At 50.7% G+C, this 6000-nt stretch overlaps 1 pseudogene; it reads right to left on the bottom strand.

The window, feature by feature from the left end:
• Window positions 1–463: 463 nt before the first annotated feature.
• Window positions 464–4151, bottom strand: LOC101784591 (annotated as a pseudogene).
• Window positions 4152–6000: the final 1849 nt, after the last annotated feature.

A 6000-nucleotide genomic window follows, 5' to 3' on the forward strand; every position in this document is an offset into this window, starting at 1 on the left:
AATCACCAAAATCACAAACTATGGCATAATGGGGCCATGTTCCCTACACACTAAATATCCATCCTTTTTAATAATGATTCTAGATATTTATTTTGTTTCAAATTTTAGCAAATAAAAAATATAAAGTTTCACGAAATTAGGTGATTCAATGGAGACCAAATAAAATTGATAAAAGAAATAAAAAAACCCTGGTCGTGTTAGCTTGCCATCCTTAACAGCGCGTGGATGGTTTTTTCTCTGTTGTCAATTGTTGCATTTTGTAATTTACCTCCTTTATATTAATTAATAAATGTTCGGTAATTTTTTTTGCCTCTTCTATATTAATACATGCTGTACCTTTTCAAAAAAGATATACCACTATCTTTTCATTTGGCATTTCAGCAAATGCCTCATCCGGATTTTTCATTTATTTTTAAAAATGTGTGCTATTGCCACTACATATTTTTGTAGCCATTATCTACTTTCAAGCTACAAGGTTGAAGTAGATGGTGTAGGACTCATCCCTTAAGGTGAACAGTGGCTCCAGGAGGAAGCTCCTCCTCACCCCCCTGGCGTCGAAGCTCATCAGGTGGTACCGCCGCAGCGGCTCAGCCCGCGCAAAGCTCGCCGCCCGCCGGAACCCCGCGCCACCGCCGTGTTTCAGCACGTCACCGCTACAGCCGACTTGGACCCGAGCTCGAGGGACACCGAGCCGAGCGCGCCGTCGAGCCCGGGCACGACGTTGAACAGAGCACCCAAGCTCTTCTCCGCGGACACCGTGAGCTTCTCCGTGACCACCATCCCCGGCATGCCCAACGGCTCGAGCATCGCGGAGGAGCCGGAGGCTTCATGGGTGGCGAGTCTGAACGTCGCGTGGACGGCGGCGTCGGTGCCGCCGCTGTCTTTTGGCCGCTTCTTCATCTTCAGGGAGCCGTTCACGGCGGAGAGGACGAAAGCCTTGCCGCCGGATTCTTGCACGAGCGTCACCAGTTGGGAGTCGGACTCCGGCGGGACGGGGGTGATCCAGTCGGAGGGCGCGGCGGTGGCGCGGCCGGTCTTGGCGTCCCAATCTCCGGTGGTGAGGCCGGCAAGGAGGAACGGCCCAAACAGGACTGCTTGTATACATGCGTACTCCGGCCGATCATCTGAAAGTTTCAGTTACAGCACAGTGCTCAGTCTTGTTCTTCATGGTTATAAACTTCAATGGCATGTTGTCATACAATTATCAGGGGTTTCAATGCTTATAAGAGTGAATAAATAGGTAACTATCCCTAAAATGAGTGCAGCATTTCAAATAGTGATTTGATCATTAATAGAGCACAATTTCAGACCTTTTATTGCTTCAGTCCTTAGGTGGATAGGTAATTGGAGTGATAAGTGATCTCCACTACCCCACTGCTTGCTGATTGTGAGGAAAGTCCCTGACAGAAATCAAGATTGTGTCAGAACAATATTATCCCTGCAATTGTATCCATCAAACTTTTTGTGGATTTCTTTTTTCCCTTTCAGCTATCTTCCATGCTGATGGGCTGGGCATACCTGGAGATGCTAATTTCAGATCCTTGTCATTCAGTGTTGTCTTTGCACCATTCAAAGAAGTCCATGATGGTATTCTCACGTTCAATGTCGCAAACTGACCGTTTGTCTGCATGGCAGTAAAATAAAAGAAAGGGCTATGTGCTGATTCTACGAAGGACCATCAAAGTTTTCTGTCATATATATATAGTGTAGCTCTAATGATGACTTCATGCAGATTTACCTTTGCAGATATGGAGAATGAGACACGAAGATACTGATCTGATGAGCTGAGGGGCATCACTTGCTGAGTGACAGTAAGGCCTGCAGTTCTCCAGTTGAACGTGCTTGGTATGAACTGAATAATATACAGTGTTGGTATTTCACCTTTCTCCTCAAAGTAAATGGAATCTCCCAGCTTAGAGAATGATTCTATCCCTGCAAAAAAAAACACATAATTCAGAACCTTACATCACCATTGCCAGGGCCGAAAGGTTGGAATTTTCACTTTACCAGTGCCATAGCAACACCAGAATGAACCATACGGAGTTCCCAGCCTTGGGAGCTCCTTGCCTTTGAGCTCCCAGGGCCCTGGGTCAACATGTAGATCATAACTCCAGGATCTCTGCCTCTCTGGATGCTCAGCACGCCGTTGATCAGCGCTCGCTCGTAGTAGTCCACATAGGCGACCTCCTTGGTCCATCTGAATAGATGGCGTGAAACCTGCAGGTTTTGTTGCTCAGATTGTAACTTGTCTCTAGTCATGAAAAATGTTGTAGAGTTATCTAAACAAAGAAAAAAAATGAAGTTATAGTTGGTGAGCAAGAACAAGTGAACCACCTTGAGCATGTTGTAAGTTGTGCAGGACTCCTGGGTCTCAGTGGTCAGAGCTTCAGCTAAACGCTTTGGATCGGACCTGACAAAAAAACACCTCAGGATCCAATCATGGCAAGTCTGGGAAAAAAAAACCCTGAAATTGAGCCTCTATGATGCATTACAAGAATTCACTGACAGATGTGCCGCCAGTCGCATAGGCATGAGAGGAATTCACTGTGTCCATGAAGAAAGTTGCAATTTCCTTGTCATCCGAGTTAAGATTATGGTCAGCTTGAACTAGATTTTGCATCAGAACAGCAGGACAACTATTGGCAGGAAGGAAAAATAGCACACTATTACTCTCTGGAAAGTTGGGAATTATCATGTGTGAGGAAATTATTTTTTCCGAAATGACCTCTCTACCTAAATTTCTGTGCAGTACTTGAATTACCTTGTAAAGAGGATCTCCTGTAACTTCATACCGCATTTGCCCGCCGACGACAACCGGAATATGCGTGTTGGCATGGAAACCCGAAAGACTGTCAGCCTGAAAGGCAAAACGATGTTGGCAAAAGATCATGCAATGTTCAGAAATATGTTTTCATGCTTCTGTCTGAAAGATTAAGTTGTGATCTTCAGAGTTCAGACCTGAACTGCAAGTAGCCCCAAAGCATGGCTTGTCGAAAAGATGGGTGAGCACCAGATGTCTCTGATCGTTCTGCACAAAGAGACATCAATTGCTTCCGAATCTCTGATGAAGGTTTTTCCAAGAGAGATGAAAAGAAGGCTGACAGTACCGTGATGGTGTAGAGCTGGTAGAGTACGTCGTTCATCCCGCCGGTCTCCTCCTTGAGCGACGTCCAGTGGCGCTCGATGCTGTGCCGCCGGATGACGTTGGCGACGCGGCCGGCGAAGTAGTCGGCCATGGCGACCACCATCCCCAGCGCCTTGCCGTTGCCGGCCACGGCGTGCTGGTCCAGGAGGCCCTGCATGATCTTGTGGATGGTGTAGTAGGGCGCCCAGACGAGCGGGATGGCCTCGAAGAGGTCGAAGAAGGAGGTGGGGAAGGCGGAGAGGTAGCCCGTGCCGGCGGCGCGCTGGCACTCGTGCAGCGCGTCCACCGCCGCCGACATTCTGCCGGCGAGCGTGGCGTTGTGCGTGCTCGCCCACATCTTGGCCGTCGCGCTCAGGTAGTGCCCTGCGCGCAGCAGGGAGCAGTCAGAGAGCAAGTGGGGTGGACGTGCGTGGGCCGATGGTCAGGGATCAGAGGGAGCGTACCGACGAAGTGACCCCTGAGTTCCCTGGCTTCCCAGCCGCCGTAGGGCTCTCCCGGCGCCGGCAGCCCCGCCTGGGCCCGGAAGCGCCAGACGAGGCTGTCGACGTCGAGGAGCAGGAGGTACTCGAGGTTGGTCCGCTGCGCGCGCCCGTACGCCGCGTCGCCGTCGGGGTCGAGGCGCACGTCGTGCAGGGACACCTGCTCAAGGAACTGCCCGGCTGCCGCCGCCGCCGCCAGGCAGCAGCTGCTGGCCCTTGAGCGACCGGTACAGCATCGCCCAGTCGAACTCCTCCTCCTCCGCGCCTACGGGGTCGTCTGCGGCGGCGCGCAGCCCCCCGCACGGCGGCATGAGGTCCATCCACGCGGCCTCGTCGGTGGAGGTGAGGTGGCCACGGAACAGCTCGCGCAACCGCCACTCCGGCGCCCCGGGATCATCAGCCGCCTCGAGCCGCGCCCGCACCGTGTGCGACGACAGCTCCGTCGGGATGTTGGTGCACTCCTTCGCCGCCACCCCCATCACCATCACCACGGCCGGCCACGCCCCGCGCCACGGCGCCGCCGCCATTCCGAGATAACCCGTCGGCCCGGCCGCCACCTCGCTCGCTAACCCGGCACCCTCACTGTCCACGACCCCTACTACGCAAACGCTCGCCGCGAGTCCGCGACACGCACGCGTGGATACTGAAGGAGCGAGGCCGTCCAAGAAGGCCGAGAGTCCCAGGCTATTTAATCCCCTGCCCGGTTGCACGTACGGGCGTGATGACGACGATGGCCGGGCATCATATCGGCGGCGGCACATGGCGCGTGGCGGATCGGAATGCCACGACACGACACGATCGGTGAAGAAGCCCGCCAGCAACAGCAAAGGAACCCTGGCCTCGTCGGCTCGTCTCGGTACGTTACGGCCACGGGCCATCGCCTTTCGCGCTCACATGTCGGCATGCCATGCGCCGGCCGGTTAGTTTCCTCCGTCACGTTGCGTGCCGCGACGGAGACGGGAGTGGTTAGCCAGCAGCGGAGGACGGCGCTCCCCGTCGGTCGACGGCGGTTGGAGATTCCTGGGCACGGTGTGTGCGTCTCGGTTTGTATTCATTTTATCCCCATTATTCATTCAGACACAAAAACTCCCTACATAGCAATTACATTATTTCAAGTAATAATGGGGCACGTTGTTAGACACTGATCACGTCCCGGGTAGCAATCAAGTTTGTTCTTAACACAGCACCAGCAGTAGAAGCACACCTTCTGCATGTCATCCATGACTGGTGCTCGGCCTGTTTTTCAGGCATGATAAGAAATTATGTTAAGGTACACATATATACATACACAGAAAATGACCATAGATTAAGCATATATAAAATCGATGTCGTGAAACTAGGTAATCGCTATACTGTCCCTCTTAGGGGGTGTTTGGATACGAGGTGTTAAACTTTAACAGTGTCACATCGGATGTTCGGATGCTAATTAGAAGAACTAAATATGAGCTAATTATAAAACTAATTGCAGAACCCCGTGCTAATTCGCGAGACGAATCTATTAAGCCTAATTAATCCATCATTAGCAAATGGTTACTGTAGCACCACATTGTCAAATCATGGACTAATTAGGATTAATAGATTCGTCTCGCGAATTACACTCCATCTGTGCAATTAGTTTTGTAATTAGCCTATGTTTAATACTCATAATTAGCATCCAAACATCCGATGTGACGGGTGTTAAACTTTAACACCTGGTTGCCAAACAGGCCCTTAGTTAGTTCATCTTAAAGGAAAGAAATAGATCGTGTAGCGATTTGTACGTTTTCAAAAGATGAGGCAGCTACTCTGCAGTTATTAACTTTGGAACACGTTGGAAGCAACATTTTGATTTGTTTCACTTAGGGGGTGTTTGGGAGAGGGGTGCTAAACTTTAGCACCCCCACTTTAGTCCATTTTAGCCCCCAAGCTTCCCAAACACCCCAGCTAAATCTTGTGGGCTAAACTTTAGCCCCCCTCTAATCATTTAGTCACTTGGGGGTAGCTAAAATGGACTAAATGGACTAAAAAGTGGTCCCCCAGGACCACTTCCCCCCCCCTCCGGCCCATTTTAGCTACCCCCAAGTGACTAAATGATTAGAGGGGGGCTAAAGTTTAGCCCACAAGATTTAGCTGGGGTGTTTGGGAAGCTTGGGGGCTAAACATGGACTAAAGTGGGGGTGCTAAAGTTTAGCACCCCTCTCCAAACACCCCCCTAAGTGAAACAAATCAAATGTTGCTTCCAACGTGTCCAAAGTTAATAACTGCAGAGTAGCTGCCTCATCTTCTGAAACGTACAATCGCTACACGATCAATTCTTTCCTTTAGATGAACTAACTAAGGGCCTGTCTGGCACCAGGTGTAAGTTTAACACCTCGTCAAATCTAAAGAGTTAAAGCA

The sequence above is a fragment of the Setaria italica genome, chromosome IV, assembly GCF_000263155.2.
Source record: "Setaria italica strain Yugu1 chromosome IV, Setaria_italica_v2.0, whole genome shotgun sequence".
NCBI lineage: Eukaryota > Viridiplantae > Streptophyta > Magnoliopsida > Poales > Poaceae > Setaria > Setaria italica.